Below are 12,348 nucleotides of genomic sequence, written 5' to 3'. Positions count from 1 at the left end.
TTGTACCATTTTTTCTTTGCCACCAGCATTGTATGTGAATTGCATCCTCCACAACCCTGCCAGTGCTTGGTATGGTCAATCTTTTTAATTATAGCCGTTCTCATGGGGATGTAGTGGTATCAAATTATAGTTTTAATTTACAATTCCCTTATGATGTTGAGCATATTTTTATGTGCTTATTTGCTATTTCTATATGTTTGGTGAGGTGTTTATTCATTTGGTGAAGTGTCTACATGTTTGGTGAAGTGTCTATTCTCTATTTATTGTAGTGTATTTTTTTTCTAATTGACTTTCTATATAGATTTTTTATATTCTAGATACAGGTACTTTGTCAGATATGTAATTTGCAAGTATTTTCTCCCACTTAGTGCCTCATTTTTTCATTCTCTTCACAGTGTCTTAAGAAGAGCATTTTTTAACTTGGAGGAAGTCCAATTTATGTATTAGTTCACTTATAGATTGTAGTTTTGGTATCTCTTCTATGAAACCTTCACCTAATTCAAGATCACAAGGACTCTTTCCTATGTTTCTTCTAGAAGACTGACAACTTTAGGATATATATTTAGGTCTGTGATCCATTTTGAGTGGACTTTTATATGTAGTGTGATATATGGGTCACAATTGATATTTGTGTATATGATATCCACTTGTTTCAGCACCATTTGTTGATAAGACTCCCATTTCTCCACTGAATTGCTTTTGCCCCTTTTCCAAAAATCAGTTGTCCATATGTGTGTGGGTCTATTTCTGGACTCTATTCTTTTCAGTCTACTTGTCTACCTTGATTCCAATACCACACTGTCTTGATTACGGTAGGTTTCTGAGTCTTAAAATCCGTAAGTGTTCATCCTCCAATTTGATTCTTTTTCGGAGTTGTTTTTCATGGCCTAGATCCTCTGTGTTTCCATATAAACTTCAGAATTGGCCTGCCAATTTCTTTAAAAATATTTGCTAGGATTTTTGTTGGATTGCATTGAATATGTGGATCTATATTTAGGGAGAAGTGACACTGAAATAATCCTGAATCTTCCAACCCACAAAGACACTTGTCTCTCCATTTATTTAGGTCTTCTTTAATTTTTCTGAGCAATGTTTTGAAGTGTTTAGTGAACAGGCTTTGCACATCTGTGGACAGATGATCTGTAAGTATTTCATACTTTTTGATGTTATTGTAAAAGGCATTGTTTTGTAAATATAATTCCCAAGTATTATATTTTCACCAAACTGTCAGCAGCCAAATGTTTAATAATAGCTGTTGCCAAATGTTTTTTGTTGAAAGCACAGACTACTCTAAGATGAAAAAGCTACCTGATGGATAACAAGCATTTGACTGTGTTTCTATGTCAGCTTTTTAACATTATTGGCAATGTACTGAAACTAGGGAGAAAAATGTCACAGAGAAAATTCTACAGGTCATCTCCAGAAAAATCAGTCACTAAAAGAAAATAGTTATAGTAGCGTTCAACTTTATATGTGTGGTTAGAATTGAACCAGTTGAATAGTGGGGTTTTCCTTTTTTCCTTAGAATTGATGAATTCTGCGTTCTTGAGTGGTGAGACAGAGGAAGGAGAGACCATGTACATATATAAGTATGTATGTTTGTATGTATGTGTATACTGTGGAAGCTGCCAGGAATCTTTATTTTGAGGAATACTTCAGGTTAATTACTTTACTGTGGTCATGTCAGTCGTGTTCACTTCCTAACACATAATAGGAAGCAAATCACAGTGGTTGTTTTTTTCCACCTTCATTTGGCCAGCCTGGTTACCATGGCGACTCAGTGACTGCTGTGGTATCTGGTGGAGATTGAGCATTGTTTTGTAATTCTAGCCTGAATCCCTTACTAGGATCATGGTTGTCAAGTGTTGCTTTTCTTATTTCCTCATTCCTTCCAGGTTTATTAATTGAAATTTGGCTGGAGGTAGGGCTTTCTCTTCTCCCTGGTTTTTTTTTTTTTTTTTTAATTTATATCAGTATGACTCATAGATTCCTATTTTGCAAAAAGAGTTACCATCTGATGCTATAATTATTTTTTTTATGCTCAAATGTCTCAGAATTGGCCAATGGAAGCCCCTTCAAGTTGACTTGTGTCTCTTCGACACTTTCTTAGAATTTTTTCTTTCTTTTTTTTTTTTTAAAGATTTTATTTATTTATTTGACAGAGAGAGAGGGAGAGAGAAAGTGAGTACAAGCAGGGAGAGCGGCAGGCAGAGGGAGAAGCAGACTCTCTGCTGAGCAGGGAGCCTGATGTGGGACTCGATCATGACTTGAGCCAAAGGCAGACACTTAACTGACTGAGCCACCCAGGAGCCCCTAGAATTCTTTCAACATTTACTTTGTTCCCTGAGGCTATCTTTTAATCTGTAGAAAGAAAATTATGATGCCCAACTCAGCATCACTTTGAGGAACTGAAGAGAAAATAACAACCTACAGCATGTGGCGTCTAGTAGGTCCTCGGTGAATGCTATTTCTCCATTCCAATTTTGCCTCCTTCATTCTGTCAAGGCAGTGTTTCTGACATGAACATCATAGCATGAGTACCGGAGACAATACTTGGACATGGAGCAGCAAGCAGGGATGAGCACACATTTCCATGATGTGAGAGCTTCATTGTCACTGCTGTGTACGGGAGGAGGCTGTGGGATGGAGCTGGGGAAGAGGCACAGCATCATTGGACAGCTTCCAGTGACCTGAGTGGGGACAGGCAAGCACATGCTCACCCATTGCCCCTGTGTTTCATGTGCTCTCCCTTTCTCTCACTTTATTCTTTATTCCATGTGCTGTCTGATCCCCTGACTCTCCTGGCTAATGGAGCAGCAGACAAGGCTGTGGACTCTGAGCCCCTGAAATAGGAGCCAATAGAGAAGAACAAAGTGTGATGTTGAGTGTGCTAGACTGGGTCCTAGAACAAGAGTGAAGAGATTAAGATCCTATCATTGGGACCATTTAGGTAAGTTACTACCCTTCCTTCAATGTCTTCTATACAACAAGATAACAATACCCAATTCTCCCAATCACCTGGGAATATTGCATGTTGTAAGTGTGATTCCATGGGGGGAAGCAATCTGTGGTCATAGGTGGGAGGGAAGGACCAGTGTACTTTTGAGTAATTATATTAACAGAGACATCCCAGATACCACTGAACTCTGGTAGTCATGAGATTAATGGTACACAAATGTCAGATGCTTAGGTCAGGATTTCTCCAACTATAGTCCTCAGAGTTCATCAAAAACAGGAAGGTAGAATGGGAGGGGTTTACATTTTGAATAATATCTCCAGTTGTTTCTGGTACTCATCTAAGTTTAAAAAGTCCTGCTGTGAATTTGCAGCAAACTCTTCTTATAATTTTTAATCCTTTGATGTCTAATTTCCTTGTCAGCTTCTTCTGAAACTCAGCTTTAAATATCTGTGTCTGCTTCTGTGTGTCAAATAGGTAACAATTCCTTCACGTAAGTAATATTTATTCAGAGATTTACATATGAAACACAGAACTAGTCACTAGGACACAGCACAGAACAAGATAGGCAGGGTCCCTGGCAATAAACAGGTAAACAAATCAATAAGCAGGACAATTTCATATGGGAATGAGTGCTTTAAAGAAAATAAATGAATCCATTTAATAGGAAATGATGGGGACAGGGATTATTATGGATGGGTTATCCGTGAAGTTCTTTCTCAGGAAGTGACATGAGTTGAGTCCTAAACAGCAAAAGGAAACCAGGCCTGGGCTGGCCCTTTTGTTTGTGATGTGCATGCCACAAGTTGTTCCAGGAGCAGATGATGAGCTTGAGTGGCAAGAGCTTGGCAGACAAAGTGCTGATGGTCAGAGATGAGGTCAAAGGGCAGACAGGAGCCACATCACTTGGGCCATGTAAGGAAATTAGAGTCATTCTAACGGTGGAGGGTTACAGTATGGGAGTTACATGATCTGATTCATGTGCTCACAAGGTGACTCGGGCTGCTGTGATGAGAATGGACTAGACAGTGACAAGATGGCTGTGGGGATAACCATTAGGAGAATCTTGCAGTAGTCTAGGAGAGGGATGAGGGTGGATTGGCCCAGTGCTGCCACAGTGTGCAAAGGACAGGGGTGGTCTTGGATAGGACATGTTGGCAACAGGACAGGTGGGACCTGCAGTGACTGTGGGTGGGGGTATGTGATGATAAGGCGGAATCAAGGATGAGCCCTTGACTTTTTGTTCAGCCAAGTGCAGAAATGGTGGTGCTATTTCCTGACATCAGTTGTTCCAAGCACTTTTGAGATGTTCTCATGATAATTAGTTAGGTATCCAACAGTGGTTATGGTGAAAGTGATTTACAAGATGCAGCATTTGATGAGTAGGATTCAGTGGTAAAAACTATTATGCTTTATTAAACACACATACAAACTATAAAACTATACAAATCTCATATTGTATTTGTTTAAAGTAGCTAACATTTTTGAGCTCTTATTGTGTACCTAGCAGTGTTCTAAGTACTTTTGTGTATTAACTCAATTCACAAAACAACCCATGACGTAGGGGTGATTGTGTTCTCCATTTTATAGAAGAGGAAACTGAAGCACAGGTTCTTTCAATCTCCTAAGATCATAGAGATCCAGGTATCCTGACGTCTTTGCAGTAGAATTTTTTAAATAATAGGATTCTGGACTATTTATCCTTGTAAAGACCAAACACAAAGCAATATTTATTTAAAAATGTGTCTTCTACAGTACTGCATAATCCCAATTTTATACATGAGACAACTGAGTGACTGTAAGGTGAAGTAAAAGTATTCAGACTCACACAGAACTAGGATTTGGACGTGGTCTGTCTCCAGAAGCCACATTCCTAACCAGTACACTTAGAAGAAGAAAAAGACATTTGGGGGCGCCTGGGTGGCTCAGTTGGTTAAGCGACTGCCTTCGGCTCAGGTCATGATCCTGGAGTCCCGGGATCGAGTCCCGCATCGGGCTCCCTGCTCGGCGGGGAGCCTGCTTCTCCCTCTGCCTCTCTCTCTCTCTCTGTTTCTTATGAATAAATAAATAAAATCTTAAAAAAAAAAAAAAGAAAAAGACATTTGTTGCACTACATCAGCCTATGATGGGTGATGTTAGGTCAGGGCCATCTGTATCTCTTTGGGTGGAAACTATGCTTCAGTAGGCATTTGCATTGCACCAGATGGTATTTATTTAAGAAAAACAAAAAGGTAATAATTATAGAAACAAAAGGGTGTCATAGATGAACAAAGCTAGACCCTGGTTAAAGTGGTAAGGACAGATTTTAATCAGTAATATACTTTTGTAACAGGGAAGAGTTGAATGTGAACTCATCACCAATTTGTACAGAGGTGACTGAGCATTTTAAAGGGAGTATAAGGGAATAGGGAGCGTAGTAAGTAGGGCTCAGTAGAGTCAAGGAAATGAAAAATTACAAAAATAAGGAAGTGGGTTTTGCCCACCTGAGTATGCTAACTGGCCTTTATTCAGGTTAGATTTCTACTCTCCCACAGATGCTGGAGGCAGGGGCCCTATCTTCAGGTGTTGGCTGGGACAAATAGTAAATTGTTCTGGCAGCCTTGAGTTTTCTCAGGCAATCACTTTAAGAGGATTTAGGGTCATCTTAGGAATGTAGCTTTGAGCTGTTAGAAACTAACAAACTGAGGGTTGCTGGAGTGGAGGGGGGTGGGAAGGATGGGGTGGCTGGGTGATGGACATTGGGGAGGGTATGTGCTATGGTGAATTATGTAATCACAGACCTGTACCCCTGAAACAAATAATACATAATATGTTAATAAAGAAAAAAAACTATGGTAGTGTTTAGTTCAAGACTTAACTGGCCAGGGTTGAGGTGTAGTCAAGAAAAGGGCTAAGAGGAGTCTGTCTAGAGTTTGGCCCAGGAGAAAATCTTTATCAAGGGTAACAATTATATAAAGAGGAATAATCACGATAGTTACTATGCATTAGACAAATTGGCTGTTAAAATAATTCCTTGGACTTTCATGGTAAATTTTTTTTCCCCCTCTTATGAGCTCCAAGTGCTTTTCAGATGGGAATCACATTGCTCTGTGCTCTAGGCTTTGTTGGATGGAGGGCAGGGCTGATTTGACCCCTTTTGATAGGTGAAGCTAGAGGAGGTGTGGTGACTTACCCAAGGTCACCTAGAGTTAGTAGGTTAGGTTGGCCTATGGGGCCAAGTTTGTCTCCTGTCTGGTACTCAGTTTTCTGTACATCAGACATAGCTCTGTCCTTGTTCCTATGTGCAGTGAATCACTCTAAGGGCTCAAAGGATACGTGCTTCTTTAAAGTTAACCTGTGAGTAAAAAAATAAAAGTAAAAAGTAAAAAATTAAGTTAACCTGCAAGTAATATACAAGGACACTTAGTCTCTTCAAATAACAAGAAATAGGGTATTGATTATCCTTCCCTAATCTCTATTGGGAGATTATAAGAAAAATTCCTGGAATCTCGCATGCAGCGTGTACTCTTTTGTGACTGGCATCTTTCAGTCAACATAATGTGTATTTACATTATCATTGTCCATAGTTGTAAATTGTTCATTCTCATTGAGGTATAGTAAGAGGTACATTATGTGGATATTTCATAATGTATCTATCTGTTTGGAGAATTTACATATTTTTACATTTTTGATTTATTTTGAGTAATGGTACTATGAATGCTCTTTTATGTATTTTTTGATAGACATATATATTTTCATTTCTGTTGGACATATACTAAAGAAAGGCATTTCTAAGTCATAGAGTGTGCTTATGTTGAGATCAGTAGACACTGCCAAGCAGTTTTTCAAGTGGTTGTTCCAATCTGTGTTCCTACCGACAGTATGTTGTGAGTTCTACTTTTTCCAAATTCTTGACAACACTTGGTATTTTCCATCTTTTTCATTTTTGTTGTTCTGGTGGGCATGTAGTGGTATGTCACTGTGGCTTTAACTTCAATTTCTCTGTTATAAATTTTCTTTAACTCTCTCTGAAGTGTTTAGTTTCTTTTAATCTAAAGAAGGTCCATTTTTTAACCTTCTGATTTATTTGCTGAAAAAACTAGATCTTTTTTCCTGTGGAATTTAAATTTGGGGTTTTGCTAATTATATCCTTATTATATAATTTATTATGTTCCTCCGGCCCTTCTATTGTCTTTAAATTGATAATTAGGTTTAGAGGCTTATTTAGATTCAGGTTTTTTGGCACGAGTACCTTAGATGTGGTGTTGTTTAGTTCTATAGTATTACACCATGAAGCTCATTTTGTCTAGTTGTCTCCTGTTGTGACATTAAGATTCATCACTGAGTTCTGAGTTAGCCTGATCCATTGATTATAAAATTTCCCATGTGCTTTTCATCTCATGTTTTATGCAATCTCTGAAGATTGTTGCCTGGGTCTACATTTCATTAAAGGCTGCAAAAAAGTGATATTCTAATTCTGATTTTGCCTGCATTCATTAGCTAAAATTCTTTTATTAAAGAAACTTAACCTCATCAACTTTTAGGTTGTGCTAAACTTGGTTTGCATAGGAAGGGAAGGATGAATGTGTAATTCTTTCACAGTATTTCTACTTTTCAAAATAATGATTTGTTTTACTAAAATCCTCCAAAGGTGAACAGTGAGTTTGTTTTATTTTGTTTTGCTTTTTGTTAGAGTGTCATCATGAACTCAAAGATCTTTATATTTGATGTTTTAATCCATTGTGGTCATTAATCATTTTGATGTTCAAAATGTTTTGTGTTTGGCCAGTGAAGTTCCTTCAGATTGGCTTCTGAGTCTTTTTAATATGTTTTCTGGCAGGATAGTTTGATCCATAATTCATGATAGAATTCCTACCCCAGACCTGGAATCAGCCATTTCTCTAAGGAAGCCTGGTTCCCTTGAGTGGGACGTGATTTTAGAGGATTCAGTCAGGGTACTAGAGGTGCTCATTGCTACTTGGTTAGCCATTGTTTCTTGACCTTTTCAATGCATGTAGCCTGTAAATACTTATTTTATATTTATATATATATATATATATATATAAAATATATATATATGTAACTTTTAAATAGACGTTATTTTTTAAAGCAGTTTTAGGCACAAAACAAAATTGAGTGGAAAGTATAGAGATTTCTCATGTGTGCCATGCTCTGCACATGCATAGCCTCTCCCATTATGAAACTGCTACATTTGTTTTAATTGATCAATCTATTTTAACACATCATTATCACCCAAAGTCCATAGTTTATGGTTTATTATGGTTCATTCTTGGTGTTGTGCATTTTATGGGTTTGGAAAAATGTATCTACCATTATAGTATTATACAGAGTACTTTCATTGCCCTAAAAATCCTCTGTGCTTCACCAATTCATCCCTCTCCCCTTTCTAACCCCTGGCAATCACTGATCTTTTTACTGTCACCATGTTTTGCCTTTTTCAAAATGTCATATAGTTGGAATCATACAGTATATAGCTTTTACAGATTGGCTTCTTTCACCTAATAACATGCAGTTATGGTTCCTTCATGTCTTAATAGCTTGATGGTTCATTACTTGTTATCACTGATAATATTCCATTGTCTGAATGTATCACAGTTTACTTGTCAATTTATTTAGTAAAGGACATCTTGGATGCTTCCAGATTTTGGTAAATATAAATAAAGCTGCTATAAACATTCGTGTGCAGATTTTTGTGAGGGCATAACTTTTCAACTCCTTTGAGTACATGCCGGGGAGCATGATTGTTGGATTGCATGGTAAGAGGATGTTTAGTTTTATAAGAAACTGCCAAACTGTCTTTGAAAGTGGCCATACTATTTTGTATTCTTACTGCCAATAAATGAGAATTCTTATTGCACTATATCCTTGGCATCATTTGGTGTTGTCAGTGTTCTGGATTTTGGTCATTCTAATAGGTGTGTAGGGGTATCTTGTTTTAATTTGCATTTCTTTGATGATATATGATGTGGAGCATCTTTTCACATGCTTACTTTCAACCTGTATATCTTCTTGGGTGAGGTGTTTGTTAAGGTCTTTGGCCCATTTTTTAACTGGGTTGCTTGTTTTCTTATTGTTAAATTTTAAGAGTTCTTTTTGTATTTTGGATTAACAGTCCTTTATTAGATGTGTCTTCTACAAAAATTTTCTCCAACTCTGTGGCTTGTCTTCTCATTCTTTTGAGGTTGTCTTTTTTAGAGAAGATTTTCATTTTAATGAAATCCAGCTTGTCAATTATTTCTTCATGGATCATGCTTTTGGTGTCAAATCTAAAGTTATCATCAGGGGCTCCTGGGTGGCTCAGTTCGTTAAACGTCTGCCTTCAGCTCAGGTCATGATTCCAGGGTCCTGGGATCGAGCCTCACATTGGGCTCCCTGCTCAGTGGGGAGCCTGCTTCTCCCTCTCCTCCCTGCTTGTGTTCTCTGTTGCTATCTCTGTCACTATCTCTGTCTCTCTCAAATAAATAAATAAAATCTTTTTAAAAAAGTAAATAAAAAGTTATCATCATATCCAAGATCATCTAGATTTTTTCCTATGTTACCTTCTTTGCATTTAGGTTTATCATCCATTTTAAGTTAATTTTTGTGAGGGGTTTAAGGTCTATATCTATATTCATTTTTTTGCATGTTGATATCCAGTTATTCCAGTACCATTTGTTGAAGAGTATCTGTGCTCTATTGTATTACCTTTGCTCCTTTTTCAAAATCAGTTGAATGTATTTATTTATTTATTTATTTTAAGATTTGATTTATTTATTTGAGAGAGAGAAAGAGAGTGAGAGAGAGAGAGCATGTGTAGGGGCAAGGGCAGAGGGAGAAGCAGACTCCCCACTGAGCAGGGAGCCTGATATGGGACTCGATCCCAGGACCCTGAGATCATGACCTGAGCTGAAGGCAGACACTTAACCGACTGAGCCACCCAGGTGCCCCAGTTGAATATATTTATGTTGGGTCTATTTCTGGGCTCTCTATTCTGTTCCATCGATCTCCTTGACTATACTTTCATTAATATACACTGTCTTGATTACTATAGCTTTATTATAAGCCTTAAAATCTGGTAATGTCTATCCTACAACTTCGTTCTTCTCCTTTAGTATGGTATCAGCTATTCTGCATCTTTGCCTCTCCATTTAACCTTAGAATCAGTTTGTTGGTTTCCACAAAATTACCTCCTGAGATTTTGATCAAGCTTGCATTGAATCTATAGATCAAGTTGGGAAGAACTGACATCTTGACAGTATCGAGCCTTCCTAGTCATGGACATGGGATATCTCTCCATTTATTTAGTTCTTTGGTCATTTATCAGAGTTTTTTAGTTTTCCTCATATAGACCTTGTACATATTTCATTAGATTTATATCTAAGTATTTCCTTTTTGGGGTTGCTAATATATATATAATTGTGTTTTTAATTTCAAATTCCACTTGTTCTTTGCTGGCACATGGGAAGGCTATTGAATTTTGTATGTTTACTTTGTATTTTGCAACATTGCTATAATGGTTTGTTAGTTCCAGGAGACTTTTGTTGATTCTTTGAGATTTTCTGCATAGATGACCATGTCATCTGTGAGCAAAGACAGTTTTAGTTCTTCCTTCCTAATCCATATACCTTTTATTTCCTTGTCTTACTGCATTAGCTAGGACTTTCAGTTAGATGTTGAAAAGCAGTGGTAAAAGGGGACATCCTTGCCTTGTTCTTCATCTTAGTGGGAAAGCTTCATGTTTTTCACAATTAAGTATAAAGTTACCTGTAAGTTTTTTGTAGACATTCTTTATCACATTTAGGTAGTTCCCCTTTATTCCAAGTTTACTAAGAGTTTTTTTTGTTGTTGTTGTTGTTTTTATTCTTATGTTATCCCCATACATTACATCATTAGTTTTAGATGAAGTGTTCCATGATTCATTGTTTGTGCATAACACCCAGTGCTCCATGCAGAATGTGCCCTCCTCAATACCCACCACCAGGCTAACCCATCCTCCCACCCCCCTCCCCTCTAGAACTCTCAGTTTGTTTTTCAGAGTCCATCATCTCTCATGGTTCGTCTACCCCTCCGATTTCCCCCGCTTCATTCTTCCCCTCCCGCTACCTTCTTCTTCTTCTTTTTTTTTATTTCTTGACATATATTGCATTATTTGTTTCAGAGGTACAGATCTGAGATTCAACAGTCTTGCACAATTCACAGTGCTTACCAGAGCACATAACCTCCCCAGTGTCTATCACCCAGCCACCCCATCCCTCCCACCCCCCACCACTCCAGCAACTACCCTCCAGTTCCATCCATGTCGTTGCAAATGGCAAGATCCCATTCCTCTTGGTGGCTGCATAATATTCCATTGTATATATATACCACATCTTCTTTATCCATTCATCTGTCGATGGACATCTTGGCTCTTTCCACAGTTTAGCTATTGTGGACATTGCTGCTATAAACATCAGGGTACACGTACCCTTTCGGATCCCTACTTTTGTATCTTTGGGGTAAATACCCAGTAGTGCAATTGCTGGATCATATGGTAGCTCTATTTTCAACTGTTTGAGGAACCTCCATACTGTTTTGCAGAGTGGCTGCACCAGCTTGTATTCCCACCAACAGTGTAGGAGGGTTCCCCTTTCTCCGCATCCCCGCCAACATCTGTCGTTTCCTGACTTGTTAATTTTAGCCATTCTGACTGGTGTGAGGTGGTATCTCATTGAGGTTTGGATTTGGATTTCCCTGATGCCGAGCGATATTGAGCACTTTTTCATGTGTCTGTTGGCCATTTGGATGTCTTCTTTGGAAAAATGTCTGTTCATGTCTTCTGCCCATTTCTTGATTGGATTCTTTGTTCTTTGGGTGTTGAGTTTGATGAGTTCTTTATAGATTTTGGATACTAGCCCTTTATCTGATATGTCATTTGCAAATATCTTCTCCCATTCTGTCGGTTGTCTTTTGGTTTTGTTGACTGTTTCCTTTGCTTTGCAAAAGCTTTTTATCTTGATGAAGTCCCAATAGTTCATTTTTGCCCTTGCTTCCCTTGCCTTTGGTGATGTTTCTAGGAAGAAGTTGCTTCGGCTGAGGTCAAAGAGGTTGCTGCCTGTGTTCTCCTTTAGGATTTGGATGGACTCCTGTCTCACATTGAGGTCTTTCAACCATTTGGAGTCTATTTTTGTGTGTGGTGTAAGGAAATGGTCCAGTTTCATTCTTCTGCACGTGGCTATCCAATTTTCCCAACACCATTTGTTGAAGAGACTGTCTTTGTTCCATTGGACAGTCTTTCCTGCTTTGTCAAAGATGAGTTGACCATAGAGTTGAGGGTCCATTTCTGGGCTCTCTATTCTGTTCCATTGATCTATGTGTCTGTTTTTGTGCCAGTACCATGCTGTCTTGGTGATGACAGCTTTGTAATAGAGCTGGAA

At 38.2% G+C, this 12,348-nt stretch overlaps 1 long non-coding RNA gene across 1 annotated transcript in view; it reads left to right on the top strand.

Annotated features, from left to right (window-relative positions):
• Positions 1 to 400: 400 nt before the first annotated feature.
• Positions 401 to 12,348, top strand: part of LOC118020022 — a 103,604-nt gene continuing 91,656 nt past the window's right edge. The window contains exons 1-3 of the long non-coding RNA XR_004681798.1: positions 401 to 1,142; positions 1,526 to 1,589; positions 2,818 to 2,950. This is a non-coding gene — a long non-coding RNA (uncharacterized LOC118020022). The remainder of the gene's footprint in view (positions 1,143 to 1,525; positions 1,590 to 2,817; positions 2,951 to 12,348) is intronic.

This window comes from Mirounga leonina, unplaced genomic scaffold (assembly GCF_011800145.1).
Source record: "Mirounga leonina isolate KUSES-001 unplaced genomic scaffold, KU_Mleo_1.0 Mir_101414, whole genome shotgun sequence".
NCBI classification, from domain to species: domain Eukaryota; kingdom Metazoa; phylum Chordata; class Mammalia; order Carnivora; family Phocidae; genus Mirounga; species Mirounga leonina.
Note: the sequence above shows the minus strand (reverse complement) of the source record. Positions and strands in the feature narration are given on the sequence as shown.